This window comes from Cygnus olor, chromosome 6 (assembly GCF_009769625.2).
Source record: "Cygnus olor isolate bCygOlo1 chromosome 6, bCygOlo1.pri.v2, whole genome shotgun sequence".
In the NCBI taxonomy this organism is placed as follows: Eukaryota; Metazoa; Chordata; class Aves; order Anseriformes; family Anatidae; genus Cygnus; species Cygnus olor.
The window spans coordinates 32198524-32223168 of NC_049174.1; the positions used below are offsets into that span (position 1 = coordinate 32198524).

General features: G+C 35.7%; 1 protein-coding gene across 3 annotated transcripts in view; it reads right to left on the reverse strand.

Moving 5' to 3' along the window:
• The window catches only part of DPP10 (dipeptidyl peptidase like 10), a 486601-nt gene that overhangs the window by 373531 nt on the left and 88425 nt on the right, over positions 1 to 24645 (reverse strand). The gene's annotated exons all lie outside the window — the stretch shown is intronic.

Genomic DNA, 24645 nt, shown 5'->3' on the forward strand with positions numbered 1-24645 from the left:
TTGTAGTCCTACACTTTTATAAAGAAATATTACTGTTAGTACCAGAAATATTACCTCATTTCTTTGATTACTGTACTTATAACATGCTCAAGCAGTTAAATCAAGCTTTCTTGATTTACTGTGTATTTTGCTGAACACTTCCCCTACTAAAGTTGATATTAAAAATCCAGTATTGAAACTTCTCAGATATTCAGTTCTTCTCACTACAAAGAAAATTCAATAACAGCTCTGAAGTATACTATACAGCAAAATATCTGCATTCATCTGATATAGATAAGGCAATTAAATATTTATTGTTCTTGGCTTCTTTTTTATTGCTAAGACCTAATACAACCAAACTAGGTTTTAAAATGCTGAATTTTATTCACTATCATAAAATACTTTACTCAAAAAATATCAGATACATTTTAAGTTGCAAATCAGTCCATTTCCTTTTTTTCCTAGCTGCCATTTTTTTATTATAAATCGGTAATTTTATTGATTGCAATTATAATTGCGCTGAATTACTCTGGCAGAAAAGGAATGTTCAAATATCTCTACTACAATTATAAGAAGTGAGAAGTTCACTTATTTCCCACAATCCAAATAGATATTTTGCTATTAATACTTAAATAACCTATGATATTGAGACAAATAATAAATAATCCCAGTTCTGTACTGTTTGAGATGCTATGGAATATTTTATTCCAAATTTGAACATGACCGCAGACATTTCACACGGCCCTACTTAAGACAATCTTCCTCCAGCTGCTTCTCCTTGCATGTGCAGAGTGAAAAGTGGGAACTGAACAGAAAGTAATTAAGCATCTCCGTTGAAGATAAATGTCAGTATACAAGATAAGATGAAATTAGTTGTGTTAATTAGTTAACAGCTAGTTGTTTGCCATTTCCCTACCAACTATTCAGACCTTTGCAAGTCTCATTCTTAGAATAACTCTTCCTGAGTGCTTTACGGAAAACGTAGACAACTTGGATCAAAGACACCTGAGAGCTCAGTGCTGCAACTATGAGCAAGTCTCCTTCTGCCAGCCTTACTACCCAATGCCTACTGAAGTAGTAAATAATCTATATTTAAATCTGAAAATACTTGATTCTGATGAATCATTTATTTTAGGAATTTTAAGTAGTTCATGAGGCCATGTCAATGAAAAACAGAGGGTTAACTCATTCATGACACTTATCTCCCACATATAACAGGAAAAAAAAAAAGCCAAAACCAAAAGAAAACATTGAGCTATTGCAATAGCATTGCTATAACATTTTGCCAAAAGCAAGTGAGATTCTGTTACCTTTCAAGGACGAAATTGAAGCAAGCTTACATTTTTTCATGTTTCATATGCTCACGTATGCACTGATATATAGATGACATCACACACTGTGACATAACGTTGTTTCTTTTATCAAATGTGCATATTCATTTTAAAGCTCGTCTTGCAATATAGAAGGAAGCTACAAATAGCCTGCTGTCTTTATCGAGTCAATAGTTATTATGTGGATGGGCCATCCTGAGAGGATTCTTGCAAGTGAAAAGAGTTACAGAGAACTGATGAGCAAAATAATGATCTACAGTCAGACAACCTTCTCTGCCATGGAAATATCCAGAGACAAGTCTCCAACTACATGCCAAAAGTGACTGATGAATACTTGAATATAGCATAAGTCAGACAGCCTATCACATCATAAATATTTGTATTTATTTCACGTTATTATCAACTTAACTGACATTAACAGAAGTATTCCAAATTTCCAGTGATCGGTTGTTTACATTCATTGCACGAATGTTGATCTTTTTATGAAAGTTTAAGAGTTCAGTAACTCTCACTGCTGAGTACTTCTGAATATTTCTAAGCAAAAGGAACAGGGGAGGGACATTTACTAAACACAATTACAGCAAATTTAGCAAACATTTGGGAAAAAAATGCACTTTATACTTCTCTTATCAGTTTGGAATATCTGAAGATACTATGATTTTTTTCTTCTGCCATTATGTATTTTCATTTTATATTGTAACCATGGACATACTGCTGAAAGCAGTCATGATGTGGGGCTGAGACATAAGCTAGGTTTTGTATTATTTCACGTGGTAGTGCAATGAAATGCTGATTGATACTTCAAGGATAATGCCTCTAAGTACAACAGAGAGGCTGAAGAATAAATTTTCCAGAGCGAATGTGCACAGTCTATATATAATCCTAGAGAGAATTTAAAGAATTTTTTTGAGGCAATATTCCTGAACATACACAGTTTATACAGTCCTATGCTGTTAAAAAAAAAAAAAAAAAAAAAAAAAAAAAAAAAAAGAGAGATATAGACTGTACAACAATGCACATTTTTTAACCAGTTTCAGTATGAGTTTACGGTATGAACGTGTAGGTATCACTGAAAAATTTGTCTATGTACATTCTGGGACATTTATAGAATTACTGAGGCACCATCCTCACTCTCTATGTTTCATACTGAATGCAGAAGGACAAAGTCCTACTGCAGAAAAGGGATACTTCTAACAACTACTTCCACTATAATAAAGCATTTCAGTAAGACAGGTACACAGCAAGACAGGTATGTCTTCTGTGTGTGCCCAAACTCTGCATTCTGTTACAAAGAACAATAACCTTCTAAAGTTCCCATCTCTACATCTTTTTCTGCTCATGGCTTTCACTGAAACACCAGCTAAATGTTTGCCTTACTTCTTAAATATTGATGGTAGCCCTTTCTCAACTGCAAGAGATGTCTGGAGCCATAACTGTTTAATCACCAAAGCCAACTTTAATAAATTTTCATTTTGCTATGATACTTATACATTAGTCAAATATATTACGTATCTGTACTTAAATGGCAGACTTACTTGCTCTATAACAAGTTTACTTATATGACTCAACATAGTAGCATGTGCTGACTCACAGGTTCTATCTCACTTCATGTGCACAAGGTATACTAAGTATTACAAAATAAACAAGCACATCCTTTTCATATAATGTCTATGGAGTCTGGGGGAAAGAAAAAAAGGGAAAAAAAACTTTTCAGAGGATTTCAGGGCTAGATACAGAAGGAAATATATCAGAGTAGAAGAGATGCTGCATAGTGTGTTAATAATGTTTTTGTATGGCACTACACTTTACCTGTGCAGGTATCTGAAACTAAAAATGTCAGAAAACTGCACTTCCATATATATTACAGTAGCCAAAACTGCACAAAAATGCAATTCTTCTACATAAAAAAGCTTAATTTCAAGACTATGCAAAAAATGATATTAAAATATGACAAGCATAATAAACACAGAAAAAAATAAATTTTGTTCTCTCAGTGCTATTTCCATCCTATTGACTTCAGATAGATTCTACAGTTGTAATTCAGAATATTTCTGACCTCTGCCTTAAAAGATCTTTATAGAGAAGCCAGAGGATCTGTCCATCCAGAACTGAGGAAAGTGGAGCAATACTAACTTTAAATCTATCTTGCTCTAATCTTTCTGAAATACAAAAAGCAATTTATATGTTGTACAGAAACCAATGAAGTCATCTAACTTTAAGTTATTCTACCCAGATATTGGGGAGTTTGGGGACATATTGTGGAAGCAAAAGATAGAACTGAACAGTCTCAAGTGAGGAATCCCAGGACCTAAGGTAAATAAAAAAATCTGAAATAAATGGGTATATTTAGAGTGTGTATACACGTGAAAAATAGATCTGTTCAAAAGGTCTACAACAGCATTATAGAACAAAGGCTACTTTAAATGATATTTCTGCATTCCTCTCCCCCCTCCCTTCCTTTTTAATTATCAAATATTTAAAATATTTTTTCTGGCAAGGAACAGGATAGACAATAATCCTTCCTTAATTATTACCAGTCATTTCCCCTGCTCTAAGCTATTTTTAAGTAACATGTATTGCATGACTGATATGAACCGAGCACAGCAAAATACTGTCCACGAGGAAGGGCTAGGGTTTTGTAGTTCTCAAACCTACATATTAAAAACAAAATAAAAAACATAAAATAATTTTTAAAAAGTCCCATTCGTTGAATCTACTTTTCCAGATTACATTATCTGAATACAGTAACTTAGAAAAGAATGATCATTACTCGAATTTAAGAAGTAGAGGGAAAAAACTTTACACTCATCTAGAACATGATTACTGTGGTGCAACTCCACCAAGTTGAGCACAATTATTTCAGATTTATAGTTACACGTATTACAGCAGGTGACACAAAGTGTTTGGAGGCACTGGGGCTTTGTGCATTACTAAGTTCAAAAAACAAAATGTGTATGCACTACCCACAATGTAATTTCATATTGAACTTGCTGTACAGTAACATATATCTATCATTTCAAACAATTTAAGGAGCACTTCCCATCCATTCTGCTTCATGACCTAGACTGCTGGCCTCCACTAAGTTAGCCTGTCACTATGACGAAAGGCAACTCACCAATGTCAAGGCCATATAAGATGACAAGAATGCTAGAAATTACTTGAAGTTCTTTCTTATCTTGAAAATAAACAGCTTAGAATACTTGAAAGTTTACAGTTTCAAGTGAACACATTCATTTAAATAGATACACTAACAAACAGAACGTGGATAACGATGCAAACCTAAAAACAGATGCCACCCACTTAAATTCAGATATTTGATTAAGACATTTAAGTTAGGAGTCTTGCTATAAGTGAGATACAGAGCTCAGAAAGACAGTTCAGACATCTGTATCACTGACTCATCCTCTTGTGATACCTATCTCATGAATTGCCCTGTAGAGAGTACACAGTGTCCTTAGAGTTACACTATTCCTGAATTCACACCGCTGAAGTGATGGAAGGTGCCTGATTTGCAGCCAGAATAATTGTTTCTTAGGTTCATATACTGGACAAACCAGCTCTTTTTTTTTTTTTTTTTTTTTTTAATGTAGGAGCATTGACTCATTTATAATTCACTTACTGCTTAATATGATTGGTTATTGAATTGGGAGCAACAAAGTCAAGTGTTTGAGTATGTGTTTCAATCCCCATTATATATTTTGTTTAACTTTCAGCTAATTTTGAGTCCAAATATGCATGCACAGACACCCAAGAATTGACATGGTTATTCCATTGTCAATTACGAAACTTGATCCAGGATTTTGGATCGTATCCTCTTGTGCAGCATTCACGTGCACGTAGGTAGGAGCATACTGTGTAGTATATGGAGACATTCAACCAGTTACAAATGGTAACGTTGAAAGTGAATTGTTTGTGTTTTGGAGAGCTCCTTCCCCACCCTAAGCTGTGAAAATAAGAATCTGTGTCTTTTAATAGGAAAGATTCACAGTGACAGGGCTAAACAAGCCAGAACAGTATTCACGAACATCTTAAAATTTGAAAAACAAACATGCTTAAGAGACACACATATTTAACAGCTAGGAAGAAAATCAAAACCAAAACCAAATATTTCAAACATTCCAAACACTACAGTGACAAATACGTGAAAACATGTATCATTTTAAGTTAAAAGGAGTATCGTTCACAATTTGTTTTCACTCAGTAAACACTTAATAGAACAAGATATTCTTAAATAACATTCAAGAAAACAACCTGCATAAACCACAGACCTTTGTCTCTCACACAATGCAACAAATCAAGAACAGCCTTAGTAAAACAGAAAAATGCTTCTTTACTTCAGCTATACAGCAATGCTTTTATTGCAACATAAATTTTAGATCAAAACTTCAAGTTTGAGGTGTTTCAATGATTACTGCAAATATTATTTTGTTCTGGAAAATACCTAACTTATACATAACCCCCTATTTATTTATATTAGTGTTACAAGTATTATAACTTCTTAGTTGTCTCACTAAGAAAAAAAAATCCTCACCTACAATGAATAGTCAACAGACAGCCTTTTAGAATCAGTAATTACCATATATCAGTTAAAATTTACTGGTGATGAAAGAACTTCACTTTTCCTTGCTAATATGCACTGAAAAGTTGTCTGATTTCTGTTCCTCTCCCCCTTTCCTCTCAAAATAATTCAGTTAAAAAAAATGTTACACTTGCACCCAATTATAGTAGGAAAAACTCTGAAATTTACCTTATTTGTCAGGCACAGCACTAACTTATTATTGACTATTCTAATGCCAGATCACACATTTCTTTAACTCAGTCCTAACTGCATAGAGGTGTTTGGGTAATTACACAAGGAGTCAACTATTCTTATGTGGGGCTGCTATTTGCTTGAGATACACAATCTTCATTTACTGTAGGATTATCTCTGTTGGTATAGAAGTATATTCTTCAGTAGGAGTCCATACAGTAATCTATCATCAGCCCCAAGCCCCTGGCTGATAATGTCAAGTACAGCAGCCTTAGCAGTGATACTTTGCTCTTGGTCCCAGAGAAAAGAGTTGTCTTTTTTCCTGTAGTAAAATCTCAAATCGATGATGCACTGTGTGGCAAAAGATGGGATGTTCAGGGCAGATTTAAACCCGGTCATTCTAGTATTGACCTACACTTCACCTTGAGACTGCTTTCTGAGAAAATAACTAGATTTCATAAGCTCTGCCCAGCACATTTTATAGATTACTGGCAGGCGTCTGATTCAGTGTATCGAACAACTTGAGGCATCTGATCAGCTGTCCTTGAAAGGATAGCATTATTGACAAAAGAGCTGTGGAAGGGGCTGGGGAGCTGTGTTTGAGACAGAAGCATGGTGGGTGACTTCTACAGTCGCCTTTGTTATATTTACACACATAAACACACACAATGAGGTTCATTAAGGTCAATTAAGACGCAAAGCTCTTGGCCATAAATATTAAGCAGCCTATAAATGCAGAGCACAAGCAGCTCGGTAGTAACCAGTCTCCAAATCAAGATTATGAAAACATGACTATGATTACTGCATGAAATACAGGCATACACTGCTTGCTTAATACTCAGGTGATGCCATTAGCTATACCTTAATTGATAAGAAAAAAAGATTTCGGTTAGCAAACTTAAACACTGGATCTCCAGTCATCCATACTGCTTAATTCTTAGCTTACTCCCTAATTCTGTTTCAACAGTTCCTGTTCTCTCTCTCCAGTACAAATCTGCTACAAAGCGAGCTAGCCCCCAAACAGTACGGGTACGACCATGCCTTGCCACTTAGCTGCATGGATCAATCCCCAATTCTCTTCCATTTAGCAGTATAAATATAACAAAAGAGAGTAGAAGAGACTCATTCAAGGGAGACAACCTTAAATCAAACTACCAATATTATGTTTATCACCATCTATTCCAGATACCATGACACCAAACCAACCCTCAACTGCACTTCTACATATCAGTTTATTCCACATTACTGAAACTGAGCTGATTAGGAAGGATGAAGAACTGTGAACCAAGACATTTTTGTTTCTGACCATCTGTCAGTCAAGTTCCAGCAAAACAAAGATAAGCAGGTGAGGCTATTGATTGACTTCACGGAGTCATGGCAGCTGATACTGGCTCTGGCTCAGTATTGGTGACTCAATTTCAGAAATATTCAGCTCAATACATTCTTAATAAAGAATAGCATTTCGAAATCTCTCTGTATTGTTGCTACAATGCTTGGTGTAAAAGGTTTTACTGATACCATGGAGCTCAATCATTCTGAACCTCTCAGAAAATTTCAACTACATAGCATTCAATTTATAAGAACCTATGTGCCCCTTTTACTATAATCATGACATTGTTATGGGCTGTTAGGTTATTTTTGGAGCTAAAACTCCAACTCTAAGTTATGAAGGGTAGAATTAAAATATATAAGCAGCTAAATATATTGAAAATGTACTTAATGATTTTTGTAGATGTCATACGATTCTACTTTGTGCTGATTTTGAAGCACTAATTATATAGATAAAGGCAACACATTTACCCTGTGGCCAAATATTTGGAGTACAATTTTCAAATCACAATGGTCTATAAAGCAATAAAAAACATTATTTTCCTTCCAGAATAAATTTTATCATTATAATACTGCCACTTTTAAGCTGATACTTTCCTCAAATGACTTTAGAAGTGAAGTGCTCAGCTGGACATTCTACTGTGTTTGAGAACTCCTGTTACTCTCCTCATTTGTTCACTCTGCTATTTTCAAATTAGTTCTCTTACATTTAAGTGTAAATATCCTGGATCATTGAGATCTTTTGAGACAGCTTGTCCTATACTTTTGAAGAAAGTAAACTTTCCAGGGTATGAAGAAAGTTCTCTCTTGGATTAATTGGTTAAAAGCTGTAAAAGAAGTGCTGGAACAACATATAAATTCTCAACAGTCAGAACTAGAACTAAAAAATGTAAAGAGAATCACAACAGTGAGTAACTGAGCAATAAAGTTATTCTGCATTCTCCAAGTGTCAACTCAATTCGCAGTGGCACCAATTCTTTTCCAATTACCTTACTTGGTCTAGTAAAATGTATTACATCACTTCCTACATATAGTTCTACAGCACATTCCTTTCTGTTGTATCTTACTACAATATTTACAATTGATTATATTCAATTTTAAATAAAACAAAGACGTTTTCTTAGTTTTGAATGTTTTCTAAATGCTTAATGCACTTTAATGGCATGTTATTTGTTCTTTAAAAATAGTTTTCTTATATATATATTCTATGAAATATCATTTAACTAGGTATACTCTACACTGAATGCCCTACATTCTAACAAAACTATTAAGTTACGTAAAATACCATATGAAGTTTATGGAAAATTAGGGTTGTTAATTAAAACAATTATAAATGGAAAGAGCATTTTAAATTACTTTTGAGAAAAAAAATGGTGTGCATTAATGTAAGCAAAGGTTATGACAATTCAAACCTCTACTCTACATTATTTTTCAAACTGTTCCTGTTCTTTGATTAGATATGCCAATCAAATTCTGAGATCATGATTGAGGAAGCAATGAAGACTTCCAGCTTTGGCCAAATGATTTAACAGCCCAACAATGCTATTAGTAATATCCATATGCACATTTAGATTTATTAACCATGAATGGAGAGGTGAAGTAATTTTTGTAGGTACTGCCACAAAGTGAATCAAACAGCAGCAGCAGCAAAGCATATGGTGGTATAGCCAAAGCTTTCTAATACAGGAATGTTTATTTCCATTAAGGTATGAAGTCCGGTCAGAGCGTGAGTCTAAGCAAAACCCAGCTAATGTGTTACATACTTTTCTTTGTTCAAAGTGCATTTGTGCACAAACACCACTGGGCCACAGTAATTCAAAATACGGGACTATATATATGGCATCCATCCTCCTGCCTGCCACATTAAAGAAAATCACAGCTTCTGAGTCAGAGAATTTTCTATTAATTTTCTATTTTCTATTTCATTTTCTATTAATCAAGAATAATAGATCAGGCTTTCAGGAAGGAAGAGGAAGAACCCAAATTGCTATGCTCTGTTGTGCATTAAGGAACAGATATTTTTAAGATTCTCTTGGAACAGGGTATAAAAACAAAACAAAAAAAAAACATTTCTAAGTAAATAAAATATTTTGTTTTACTGATACATAATTCTATCTCAGAGACTGAATTCTAATGCTTGAGGCATGATAACACAAACCCTGGAAACCCTGAAATATGACCTTGGATCAGTCTGACCCTAAATGGAGTTGACCAAGCCAGCTGCAGGTCAGCGAACTGCACATGGAATAAGTTCACAAAACAGTTGGATGATCATCCAACTGCACATCCATTAGTCTGACTTTGATAGCCCATAGAGTTTAAAACACATTGAAAGGAATGAGCAACTGAAGAAAGTAAACAGAAAATGAGATAAAAGCCGATAGAGATTTAACAAATGTAGATTTGCCAGATAAAATTTATATGTTCTTTGAAGGACAATTGACTTGCTTGATAAAAAGCATACTGTAGATATAAACTCTCCAGATTTCAGGACAGTATTTTATAAGGAATCAGCTAGGAAATATTAAACTACAGATGGTAGTAGTTAATACAGAATTTATAGTGATGCAGGTACAAGGCCAGGTAGAAAGCTGTCCTCCTTAGAGCTGGTGGATCTCCTGTGCCTGTACTCCAAGTTGATCAGCAGCAAGCCAGCTCTGCATCAGGAGCATCACTGGGGCACTTTGGAGGTTGGTGTTCTGAAAATGCAACTATTAAATTGGTTTTCACTGATTTTACTGTGAGTTGTGCTGGATTTATTAATGGTGCTATTCACATGGATGAATAGATCAAGATATGCACACATTCTGCACAGACCTGGAAACACTATTTCAACAAGAAAAAGAAGGAAAAAAAACTAGTTTCAAGGTGCTTTTTTTTGTTGTTGTTGTTGTTTGACAGATGAAGACAATGTAAACATAAGGTTCCCTACCTTAAGTTACATTATTCACTCCAGTGCTGATAGTTCCTATTGTTCCTCAAAATAAAGTCTTAAAAACTAGAATTTATTTTTGGGCCCCAGAACAAGGAGAGGACTTGCATTTGGCAGAGAAGAACATAGACTATATCTTGAAATGTGTGAAGGGAGGAAAAGAAATCTCAGTGGTCTGTCCCCAGTTTTCAAGCTGAAGTCAGTAAAAAACATGTTGAAATCTATTGCAGAGTAAAAAAAAAAAAATAGCTAGCAAACTTTACTGCCTGAAATACTAACAATAAAAAATGCTACATTCCTAAACACCTCTAACTGAGATAGAAGCGTTACCTATTTCTTTTAATGGAAGGGAACATGCATGAAAGTAAATTTGAAGCCTGTAAAAACTTTATGGACTTGATTTTACTTTTATAGACCTAGATCTCCTTTCAAGGTCTGCATTCTCTGAGCACGGTAACCATGACTTTTGGCAGCAAGTGTATTACAACAGGACACAGTCTGGTGCTGTTGTAGTCATGCAAAGCAGAATGCACAATGGGCCATGAGGAGGTGTGGCTTGACAAAGGACAGGTAGAAAAGACAAAAAGGGTTAAGAGAGGTATTAGAGATAACTGGCATGAACACGATCTCTGGTATCATAGCAAGAGACAACAGGATCCTGTAAAGGGAGTAGAAGAAAGCTTACAGGAAGACACATGAGCAAATGGGAGTGGCATCCACAGAAAGGACTGAGTGAGAATCACGTAAAAGAGAGCAACTGAGGAAAAAAAGATGCAATTTATACAAAAAGTCTTGTAGCCTGGTCAGAAAGATCAAGAACAATTGCAGCCATGGAGAACTGTAATTGGGAAGACTTCTACAGAGGTATTAATTACTGTGGATTGAGTCATCTTCTAACCAAGAGACATTGGGTTTAAAACATGAGGGATTAACATCACCTCCCCAGCACTCAGTTTATTAGTTTCATATCAAACTAAATATACAACTGTCCAGAAATGACACAGAAAATGAAGCTCCTTTCTCCACACTCAACACTGATGTTTACAGATGCTTGTAAACACATATCTTAGGTATTCTTAAGTATGCATGATGCTTCACAGAATAACAAGAAAGACAATATTTCCTTCCTTTAAAAGCTGTTTTTACTATATATAACTTCTCTTATGAGTTTTACAAGCATTCACCTTATATACAACCGTTAGGGACTTCCTTAAAATGTTTCACCTCAAAAAGTGGGTTTGACTTTAAGATTCATATGCAACACTGCATATAGAGTTAAAATTCTCGACTATACCTCACTTTTATAAAATGTTAACACTTGATCTACACCGACTTGAGCTCAACACAATCTCTTACATCGAGGCATTAAAATCTTCAATTCATACTACCAAGCACAGTGGGCCACAGAGACTGAACAGAGAAATGTAGCTGGTATTTAGACTGCCTAAACATCCCAACAGCTTTTCCTGGATTGAGCATTACACCGCTATCTGATGAATAATAGCAAAAAAAACTGTTTTGGCTTAGCAAGTGCATTTTTAGAAGAATAGTCCCGATTGTCATATCAACAGAGCACTATTTTCAGTTCTGATCCTACGGGGCTTCCTGAAGCCGACATTGCAGGAGAAAGTCCTCTTAGTATAGATACTAATAGACAAGATAATCTATTGACCTGACAAGCAACATGAGGTTGGTGCTGTCCCCCTGCATATGGATTTTAATGGAGTTACCACTTTAGAATTTGACTTAATTTATACCATCATACCAGTGGCACTTTGTGCCTCAGCGTCCATCACGCCAATTTTCATTTAATTGGAGTCTAACATTATTTTATGACTATGCTTGATCAGAAGCAAAAGTAAAGAAGTAACTATTTGTCAATTTTATTTTGATTTTCAATAAGTTCTACTTCAAAAGGCAAATATTTCAATGAATTGAGAATAAGTAGTTTAAGAAACTGAAACAAGGTCAGGTAGCAAGTATGAGCTCTGTAACTAGCAAGAGTGCAAGTACATATTTGGCATTTTACAGAACCTTCAAGGCTTAGTTTGATTAGTTATTAAAATTATGGCTGGCCTACAGGGAGAATCACAATAATTGGTATAGGTCATAGATAATCAAAAGTGTCTCTCCCAGTGGGATGAAACCTATTAAAATCAGATATTTAAATCTCTTTACACTTGCATATTCAACTCACGTGCAAAATTACTTGTCCCAAATCTTAGTCTCCAAGGAAGATCGCAGACATTTTTCATTGTTCTTTATGTAGTGCTAATTAACATTTTCAAGAGGTTTGAGACAGACAAAGCTCAACATACCCCAAAGAAATGATTCTTTCTAGACGTTAGATCTTTCCTTTATCTTATTGAAAGAATCAACTCTAAAAGCTCTGAATGTTTAGATTATTTTAACTGACAGCTCAAAGGCTAGTATCTAAGAAAGAATATGAAATAGAGCCTGTTATTTCTATTGTGAAAATCTGAACTTAAACCAAATGTTTACCAGATCAATTTTAATTACTGATTGAAGATTTTAGTGTTACTATTGAGAATACTATTGCATCTTTCACATATTTATAATTCTTGACATAGAAATCTCATGAAATCAAGAATTATTTTGTCTATCAAAGTTAAAAACAGATGACAGAAAAGTAGAGAGCACATGAGAAAAAAAATGGCTAATACATATCATGCCATGATATTTATTACTGCAAAATAAAAATCTTACTGTAAGTACCTGATAAAATTCTATCAGGACCAAATAGATGTTTATCACAGACTTCAAAAGCTGTGGTGTTGAATTCTGAGAATTGCCTGTACTTCAGCGTTTTAGTTAAAAGTAGGATTTTTTTCTTTTTGTGGATTTTATTTTTATTCTCATCTAGACTTGAAAGTAATCAGATCTTAGCTGTACTTCAGAGAGAAAGAAAAGGAAGAACAGCATCTAGTAGTAAAAAAAAGTTAACAAAATTCTTTGTTATTTAACATAAAGTGGACACAACTTATGACTTAGAGATTTACAAAAATTATTGTATTTCTTGGTCTTATTTAGAAATAAAAACTGAAACTTCTCTTTCCATTCGCCACAATTCAACAAGAGAACAGAAAGGAATGATTAATGCCTCTAGGGCATACACATAGTCCTTGATAGTTAACATACAGCTCAAGATTCATCTTTAAAACTTTAGATTTCTGGCACTATTTAAATGTCAGATGCCTATGTACTTGCCAGTCTTGCCACTAGTAATGACACCCCAATCTTAGATGTGATAAAAACTCCTTAGAATAATTATACAGTATTTTTCGCAACTCTTCCATTATTCACTTAGCCATTCAGTCTCCTGGAATGCTTTGTTTTGGGTCTCTTTCCTCTAAGTGTAAAAACAGTTTCTTTCCAGTAAAGTGTATTCATCCACTAAATGAAAGTGTGTGAATGGACAGCAGGAGGAAAGAAGGCAGAAAACCGTGGTTACATGCCAATCAAGTCAATACACTAAAAAAGGTTTTACTCACCTTGACAATGTCCCTGCACATACAATGCAGTCACACTATTATTCCTAATAGTTGCACTACTATTCATCACTTGAAATGCATTCCTCATTTTCATATTCATGAAAATGCTATGGGAAAGGTGTTAGATCTTTAAAGACTGCACTCAGTCAAGGCTGAATGTGAATTCAGGGCCTGTACAAAAAAAAGGACATGAGAAAGCATTCAGCAATCTTTATAAACTATTACTAGTGATACAATTTTTGTTATCTACCTGCAGTGGCATATTATACAATTAAGCAAGAGAACAAGAGATACCCTCTAAGTGAATATCCTCAGAGTGGTAAGCAATTATGAAATGAGATCAGAAAAGAAGAAGAAAAGCCTGCTGAAGAAATACTTAAAATCTTAATTTTTATTCAGGTTCAGGTTTTTATTTATTCACAATACTGCTGTGAAAATAGTTTTGCAGTATTCTGTTGACTGGACCGTAACTTAGTTGCAGAACCATTTGTTACTGACTTGAGTTCAAAATCCTGCACATTGTTAACAGTATTATTAGTTTAGCAGAGCAATATGTTTATTGACAGGAGAACATGTCCAATAATACTATTCAGCAGGAATATCTGACATTATCTGCCACTGCGCCAAGAAGGACACTGAGCAATGCAATGCTTAAACAGACCCATGGCCTTTCACAATTAAAAAATTAGACTGAATTTGAAAAGATTTCAGGAAAACTAACTTCTGTATAACATTTCATCGTGATTTTTTCAACAGCGTTCCCTAAAAGTAAATCAGAAACAAGATGATATTTGAAATTACTGCAATTACTCTCAGCATTGAGTAACATTCAGAACAATAACAGGAACTAAGTGTTCATTCCAAGGAGTGTAACTCTTCCTCCTGGTGCCAGAAGACACCAGCTTCCAGCCTTCACTGCCACAGGACTCTTCCCTTTCCCAACCCCATAAACATGCAAGGAGGTCACCTCCCCCTGTCCCAGGGGGCTGCGTCCCAGAGAGGAGGGGTTGGCAACTCACTGACTCGAGGCCCCTGATGTGCTCAGGTGGTTGCTGGCCTGTATTCTCTGTGCCCTGCCGCCACCATTGCTGTACATGTGTACCCAGTGTCTCTGGACAAGGTTTTGGCTCCTCTCTGCAGGCACAGCAAATTGCTGTCTGTTGGTTGTCTTCATTAGCCACACTCTCAAGCACAACCCAACACATATCTTACATTCTCCAAACTCTTCCAGCTTCACTTACTGTAAGTAGAAGTATTAAAAAAGGAAGAACTTAGCCTAGGAAAAAGTGTCCCTTAGAAATGTGGTGAATGGCAGGAGTGGACATGGCAGTAATATTTTCTCCTAAGCAAAAAATAGCAGCCATGTGCCGAAGTTAGATCAAAAATTTTTCAGTTCACCTGACATCAATAAACGTCTGACAGACATGAGCTGAGAAAGGACACACAAAACAGCTTTCAGACATCATATATAACTTCCCAAATGTCAATTTTCAAAGAGATGTAACACTGACACGTCAGGTCTTAATGCTTAAAAATTAGTAATGCTTTCAGCAACTATGTTACAAGCTAATGATGAAAATACTGCAAAATTGTTTTCTCTGAAAACAAGTGGAATGCTAATATTTCAAAACAGACTTGGTGGGAATGACAGAATTGGTTGTGCCAGAGAAAAGCCTTACTGTGAAAGAAAGCATACAACCAAACAAAATAGCGTGTAACGAGTACTGCAGAGCTCTCACAGACTTCAGTTACTTGCATAAAGAAAAACAATCATGCAAGTGAAATGCAACCAACCAGTGCACAGAGTGTGAAACATTAGAGATCGCAGAAGAAACATCTTTAAGCACAAAATGATTATTTTGAAGCAACAGGTCCAAAAAACCTGTGAATTGAAGCAATTCTGGATTTAGACATAAGCATTGTGCAAGACAATTCACAATGCACGCAATGGAGTACCACTCTGATACCATGTATGTACACAGTATTCAAATTCAACGTTTCAAATGAAAGAAAAGAAGAATCTACCAAAGTGTCTCATTTCAAAAGGAGGCAGTGCATGCTGGTGTCAAAATTTATCAAAAGAAAATTCCAAGTAGACAAAAGAGCGAAATATTGTGAGCTGAATGAAACACAGCAGAGAGTAAACAAACTACTTTAACAGCTATGGCTTTAAAAGCCTTTTTCTTTTTCCTTATCCCTTCAAAAGCTGGCAAGGATAAACAACAGTAGCTGTAGAGAACAGCAGGAGTAAAAGATGTTACAAAACATGGAGGTCACATTCACAGCCTTGTAGAGGAACCTGTGCTATTTGAGGCACAGGGAAGGGCTTTGGAAAGAGAAGGAACAGGGAGGTGATAATATTTACTGACGATACAAAATTATTCAGGGTAGTAAAAAAAAAAAAAAAAAAAAAAAGCTAAAATAGGCTACAAAGGATGGCAAAAGGATTTTATAGTAGCGAGAGACTGGGTGATAAAATAGCAAATGAAATTCAGTGTTGACGTATACAAAATACTGTAAATGGAGAGAAAAGCAAGCATGCTATGCCCACACACTGTTTGGCTTTACACTAACTCATACTGCTCAGGAAGGGTGTCTCATGGATAGTTCCCTGAAACATCAGGGCATCATTCAGAAGCCAGCAAGATGATGACCAGAATGCCAGGAATCCTTAATAAATGAATAGAGAGAAGGACAAAAATAATATCATTATTCCACTATGTAAATTCGTATTGTTCCTGCATCCTGAATTGCACATGTAGTTCTGATTGCTCCATCTCAGAAAGGACATGATAAAAGAGAAGAGCAGCAAGGATCAAAGGTATATAATGGCTTCAATATCAAGAGAGTTTAAACAGTGAGACTCCTCAGCTGGGGAAAAAGGATGAGTGAGAAAGGATGAATAACACAGAGTGAATAGGGAATGATTAGTCAGTACCCCTCATAAAGCAAGAGCAAAAGCACACCAAATGAATTTTTCAGATAGCAGGTTTAGAACAAAAGGAAAATGTTTTTCACACACATGTAAATAAACTGCTGGATCAATTGCCACTGCCAACAATGAAAATGGATTTAAAAACTGGTTACACAGATTCAAAGATGATTAACATGACACACTGGATGTGACCTCCTCCAGTTTAGGAAGCCTCCAACCTGAAGCCTGCCAAAAAATCTGTCAGATTTTTGGGTTTGATTACTATTTTTTTCTGATATCTATTTTTAACCTTTGAACTAGCCTTCTGCATTTGCCAAAGTACAGCTACTGGTATGGTCCTTCAATAGCTGAAGCAGCACAACTGGAAGAGCAATGAGCTTCAGTCCTGGGACAAAACAACAGCACACAGGGCTCAGCCCGCAAGTTTCAAGACCTGCCATAGCTGAGTGAGCCCTGTTGACAGATTTAAGCCAACCCAAGTGCAGCCGCCCTCCGAAAGGGAAGGTCACCCTTGTCTCCACATCCTACCCTGTCTAAAAAATACATAAAAATAAAAATCCACAAATCCACACATTCAGTTTCAGCTTTCAAGGATCCATTTCCTGGTCTGGATCACCCTGCAGCTGTGGGATCAACGCCAGACAGCACTGACCCTGTAGCGGCTTAAATGACTTCTGCTGGTGGCTCTGCTTTGGACTGGTGCTCGTTTTACCCAAAGGCTTCATCAGCATGTTATCCTCGTGCTCAGCAACACCAATGCATATTTTTCATGGACTGTTATTCAATAATGTTAGTTTTTAATATAATGGGAATGTTTTTTTCTTTAAAATCCAAGGCTGTTCATGGCCTTAAGGACACATTTAATATTTGTAGAATAATGAGAAATTAAGGAGAACTTTCTTTCACCAAACAGAGTCACAATACTTTGAGCTCTACTTTCAGTATTTTATCTTCCATAGATGCACAAAAAATGGCATAGCCTCATTTATTCATTAGCTACCCATTATACACTACTGTTCAACACTTATCACTGAATTATATTTCACTAATAAAACATAATTCCACTTTATGTAAAACTTGCTTCCTTTAACTTCATAAAAAGATTTCTTTCCCCCTTTGGGGTATTTCAAAGCATTTAAATTGTGATTAGCCTCCAAAATAAATTCCAAATATCAGACATGCTGAAGGAAGCCGAAGGCAGTTTACAATGCAAAGATCACACATGGATACTCTACGCAAAAGAAAAGCTTCTCTTTTCATTTTTTTTTTTATAGAATGAGTTCATGTACATATTTGAGACACACAAACTCAGTAAAATTAACTGACTATAATGTCATATAGTTTTGCTTCTAAGGAGCGATTGCTATTTTATGTTGAATCTGCTAAAAGCTTATAACCTGAATGAGACTGATGTTTTAACCTTTCAAGAGACAAAAATGATAAATTTGACCAAGGACTAAATCATGTATTTGTTCTTGAAAGACTTTCAAATCCAGATGATGATAACATGTTATGAATAAACAAACATCATAGTTTACAATGCTTTTAAATAGAAATGATAAATTATTTAATAACCATATCAAATACTCAATGAAAGTCTCAATTAAATAAGATGGTTTTATATGGTTCTAATAAATCAGAATGTCGCTATCTGCTTTGGCAAATTTACAAAGTTGGTTATTTTAACTTCTAGGGTTTTCTCCCCAATATTCTTATTTTGCAATTCAGCAAGCACTACTGCCACCTCCTGATGTTCAACTGTATACATCAAAATACATCTCTACATTTTTTACTAAGTATTGTCAAAGCTCTCTAGAACTTAACATTCAGTGACTCAGTCATTTGCTGCTTGGTTTTTGAAACATATCTCACGTTTTTAGTTCTGTAATTACAAAAGGTGTTCTTATTGAAGTATTTCCTTCCCATACCCTGTTTCTTGTATCATTGACACTGATATCATCTGGATGACTTAATGGGTTTTATCTTGACATGAATGCATTTTACCACGAAGACCACTCCTTGGCTGGGGTCAATTTGAAAAGCAACACATTCAGTCCCAAAAATCAGCACTGAAATCTGTTCATTTAGATATGAACAGTATTCCTGAGCATCCAAAGCTTTAAAAATACTCCATTTTGCACTGAAGCCAGCACAAAACCTTGAATTTTTTGAAAGCAAAATGGACATTAACCCAAGGACACAATGTCCTGTTTAGAGATGTCATCTGAATGATCACCAGAGCTGTCCAAGCGGTCATCTTGATCATAAATTTGAAATTCCAATTCACTGTGTCTGTTTTCCAGTTTCTCTCCCAGCATACCAAGTAAATTGTATACATAGGGAAGTAGAGAGCATGAAGAGAACGAGAAAAGACTCTTCAATGATTAGGAATATGTCAAGTGTGGGTAACCAGGACTTAGGTCATTACTTCAATAAAAATAGACTTTTGCTAATGGGACAGCTCCTGCAGGAGAGATCTATTATGCTCTTTATCTACTACTCATCTGACCTGTCAACTTATTGGCTAATACAGGTGAATTTCACATTTTAATATAGAAAGCCAGACAAGGCCCAAAAAAACCTTTCTTGACAAAAGTGCACTAGGGCCTTCTTAGAACAGCTATTTCCACAAACCAGTTCTCATCATAAAGACAGATCTAAACATGGAAAAGGTAAAAACAAATACTGGGGTATGAAAGCAGAGCCCAGAGTGCCAGTTTGCACAAAATCACACCATTGAACCACAGCTCCCTGACTGGAAACCCCTACAGTAAAGGACAGGCTATTGAGGACTCCTAAAGCACTCTGGGGAGGAGGAGAGGAAAGAAATCTACTGAAGGGAAGAGGCCATCAACTCCAAGAAGCGTTGACCTCAGTGCAAGGTGACTGTATATACCTGTCTTTCTTGGCTCACACAGATCTCGTCAACCTGTTCCAAAGATTTAATTGTGTAACTAGTCCTATAGTCTTCAACAGAACTCATCTGGTTTAAGAACATACTTAAGCAGATCAGACTAGATATCAAAACTTCTTCCAGAACACATCTCTATGGATCCCTACGTACTAGCCACATACAACCTAGACTTTAGAAACTCCCAAACCAAAAATAATTTTACTCATAAGATCTACTTTTGTTTATAATAATTTTACATCAGCATAAGTTCAATGAAATCTGCAGAGTGTCTTCTAGTATGTATGTAACACGTAAGCAGGAGGTAGGCTTGCAAAACTGTTACATCATTTAGCTCATCATAATGCCAGTGTGGCACCCTTATCATTTATTGGTTGCATACTTTTCAGGGTTTGTTGCTTGTATCACTGTTAATCTTTTTTTTTTTTTCCCCTCCGAACTACTGCTTTCTTTAGAAGAAATACACACTTCAGCATAGCCATGCAAAATGCAGAGGTTTCTGATACATATTACAGGATGGTGTTACACTGCTCTGGAACTTCTTATTGACCATTTTATCCTGTTGTGGATGTCACCCCCAGCAAAGCCTTATATATGTCAACTCTGAAGTGAGGACTTTGCAATTTTAGATAAAAGAAGTACTCAGAATATTAACCAAGAATTGGTTTGGTGCAACAATGAGGCTTTTAAACAGACTCCATCTGTGGAGTAACACCCCACCCGTGTAATAGAAACATGCCATCTACCCAGATTTACCATATTATGCAATAATACTTAAGTAGCATATCATGGAATAGTTGGGTTGGAAGGGACCTAAAGATCACCTAGTTCCGATCTCCCCCCTGCAGGGGGGGATGTCATCCACTAGATCAGGTTGCCCAAATCCCTATCCAACCTGGCCTCGAACACCTCCAGGGATGGGGCATCCAAAACTTCTCTGAGCAAATGCTTATTTAATAATCTGGAATCATCAAGTTGTATAAAGCCACTTCTCAGTCTATTGAGAATGTTTGCAGATTTCCTATTTACATTACAGCCCTTCCCCAAGAAAATATGCTTGTAACAAATTAAATAACAAATATCACTCAGAGCATACTTGTAAATTAATGACAAAAAAGCATTTTTGGAAACAAGATGCATGGGGTCTACAAGCTGGACAAGTGCAACACTGAAGTTGCCTTTTTACTCAATATCTCTAGTCTGGTTTTTGGCACAAAACCTTATTTTTCTACTTTACTGCTGGCTGATATCCATGTTGAGGTTTGTCTATCAGCACAGCCTAATTCCCCTCACATTTCAGAGGGCTGCATTCAATTTCCTCTCAGGGAATCTGAGCAGAAAAAGGGATTGGCTCTGCATTCGCTCTTCATTCTTCTTAAATTTTGAAGCTAGATTCATCTAGCTATTTCATCATTATCCTTCTCCCCTCCTTCTTCGAATTGCACCACTGCACTTTTCGTATTCCTCTTCATGACTAAATTGTTTCATTTCCTCCCACACTATTTTAATTGGCAACCATATTCATCATCTCAAAGGATTCTAATCTAAGGCAAGTCACTCTTATTATCTGAGTCCTTAGTTTCTGTGTTAGAGAACACCTTGTTTTGCAGTAGAAAAACAAAGAGAAAGGAAAAACAAAGGTAGCATTAATTGAAGTTCCTACCTTACACTGAAAGCCCAATTTTTTATTTTTTATTTTATTTCTTTTTTAGTATAGGAAACCCTGAAGAAAACTAACATTAGTTTAGGATTTGTCTGTTGCAATGCTCCCTAGTATCTAATCCTGAATTAGGCTGGTGTAGACAAAGTCTGTTCCTCTTGCATCCTGGCTGGAAATGGCTAGTTAAGTTCTGCTAGTTAAAACAGATTGGCAATTAGTCTTATACAAGCAATAAGGATCCATACAAGCAGGCAGAAGTATGCTCAACTGATCACTCCATGGCCTCAGTATGCAACAGTGGCATTGCTTCCTTGGCAGGTGAAGCACTAAACATCCCTTGTCACACCATAATGCAATAAAAACATGCTCCAGAAGTAGATAGGATGACCATTACATGAAATTTCTGGAGCTGGCACAAATGCTAGAAAGATGTTGCAGGGAATTGAGACACAAAATTAACACAGAGTGGTATAATTCCATTACCAATGCAATTTATTATTAGACTATGAATGTGTCTAGGTAAGTAAAAACTAAGATTCTTTCATGATGACTACAGGATGCAGATTAAATAGCCATAGGATCAATATTTTGTAATTCTGTAGCATTAAAAAGTATAAATTAAGAACAAGTCCCTTCTTAAAGCACATGCAGTCTTAAAACAGAACTCAAACACAGATGATGCACCCGTACTTTTTCCAAAAAGAATCAACTTGCATCCTATGATGAGTACCTAGTTCATTTTAAAGTACGAGTTTATGAATATTTCATTTTGAGGTATACCTTTCAAAGAAAGGTGTGCATCTAGGCAGAAGGAGTCTCAGCAATGGAGTAATAGTTAAAGCTGCTGGTTTTGATCACAATACTGTTTATCTATAACTAGCCAAATCAATCTTTCCCCAATATTGTGGAACCACCTCAATCTAAATTACAAGAATACATTTATCTACATGAACACAACCAGAAGTCTTCATGAGAAAAGAACAAAATAACCCCCAATATAACAATGAATTACCCTTTACCTCTTAAGCTTCCTACCCCTCATCAACATAGAGTGAGGGATGAAGAAGAGCAACTTATCAGCAATAAGGTGAATGGTGAACTGAGTAGCAAAACTGCCACGTACAGACACAAACTTCACCCAAAAAATGGCTCATTTAAGCAAGAATTTAAGCAAGTGTTTAAGCAAGCAGTTTCCCTCATTAAATCCATTGGGTCTTCCTCTTTGCCAAAATTAAGAAAAGATTGAACTTAACTCATTAATATCAAATCCTTAGCCTGATTTGAAGCTAATCCTCTTACAAACATGATTATAAAAAAAAAATCTTTCAACAATATTTTTCAAATCTTTTCAACAATAACTTTATAGTCAGTATCTTGTCTCTTATTTGCTATGAAAATTGTAGTGTTACATGCACCAGTCTGAATTCCATTATTCGCTATTATTCACAGGGGTACTACTACTCTTTCCTGCCATTGGGTTTATTTTTTTTAATTATTTATTTTTTTTAATCCACCAATAGTTTTTCATAATTTCAAATAGGCTCTTATTACTGTTAGAAATTGCAACAGGTATCTTCCATCTAATGAAGAAAGAAATACAAATATATAGCTCTGCAGGTTTCCTAGTCATCAAGCTTCTATATGATTCATGGGGGATTAGATATTTGGTGCATTATAGAAATGCTGTAACATTGAATTCATAACTTTAAAATCAAGTAAAACTTCTCCAAATAATTTTCCTCTTTGGAGACATTGCCATTATCAGGAAAAAAAAGGATTGGTGATAATGACAGTCTTTGCTCTCTCTTTAAATGACATTTACATGATAGGAAATAAATTTCAATGTTTGACGACCAAGCATAAAGGTATTGAGCCCATGCACACTAAATTCTTGGTTCAATATAAAAAAAAAAAAAATTGTGCATATGATTTGGACAGATTACTGCACATTTAGGAGGAGACTAGCAACATCCATACATGTCTTCTCCCAGGCATATTGAATGGTCAGATGTGTACCATGTTTTTAAAAATAAAATTAGATAAAACATGCATGCATTTTATCTTTTCAAAAACAAATAAGCAAACATTTAAATGCATTTAAGCTCTTGATGCAAAGCTCTCTACAATCAGCAAAAGGAATCCCACAGGTCTCATTGTGTCTTTCACTGGGGTGTTATTACCCAGGCTATTACTTGTTAAACTCCAAGCCTGCATAACTCTTTCACCTCCCAAAAATAGACTTGATAACTACAACCTGTTTTCTAGAGATGATCTCTAAATAGTTGCCAAATAATCTGAACATATTCCCTTTGCTCTTCTGCCGTAGGTATGATTTTGCTGTAGTAAGCCTTGAAACCCACAAACGCTAACAGGCCTGCCTTGAGTGAGGAAGCCATTGCTTTTCCAGGGCTTTTGCCAAATTATTTTACTGCCATTAACCCCAAACTCAGTCACCTGGGCATTTTTCCTTCTATGACAAACCACAATGTCATGCTGACAGACAGAAATGACCAAATTCAGTCTTCTTATTATTTTATGTCATCTTTACCTAAGAATTTCTGCAAGCCACACTAAGAGCTCCAACACAGTCTGAGAAAAACTCCATCCGTTTAAAACAGATACTGTTTTTTGTTGTTGTTTTAAATGTTGATTAATGTTCTGCTTCCGTCTTTGTAGCTTCATAGCTGCAAACCAACAGTGCCACTCACTGTTTCTCAGAATACTCGCTCAATGGATTTTTTTTTTCCATCATTAAATAAAAATAAGACACTATTTTAGAGTCTCAATGCTTGTAAACACCAGATTCCTGGTACATACAAGAGCTTAAGGCTTCTAAAGAAAAAAGCCGAACTGTGATTGCAGAGGTTTGCATGGAGGATAGAAGAATATCATAGACAATTCAGATTTTTTTTTTTATTCAGACTGTAGCCTTCTATTTAAATACGCTCAATAATCGATTAAACAAAGGGCTGTAGGCTAACCTCACATCCAAATCTCAAGCGTGGCAAATCTCTCATTGCACTGACTTGCTGTCAGCATGATCGCTTCTGGAACAGATGTTTCCCTCAGAGTAGCAAAACTGCCCAGTGTAAGCAGGGAAGCTGGGCATGATATCTGCAACCATGTTCAGAAAAAGTACTACAGCAGTACAAAGTTGTGCTGGTTTTCAATCATTTTCTCTGGTAATCTAATTGAATTTCTATTGCTGAATGTACAGTTCTACAGATAATTTTCATTGATCAAAGAGGAAACCAGCAGCTTAGAAGAGACATCAGGTATCAGCCATTTACAGTGAAATCAGGCAAA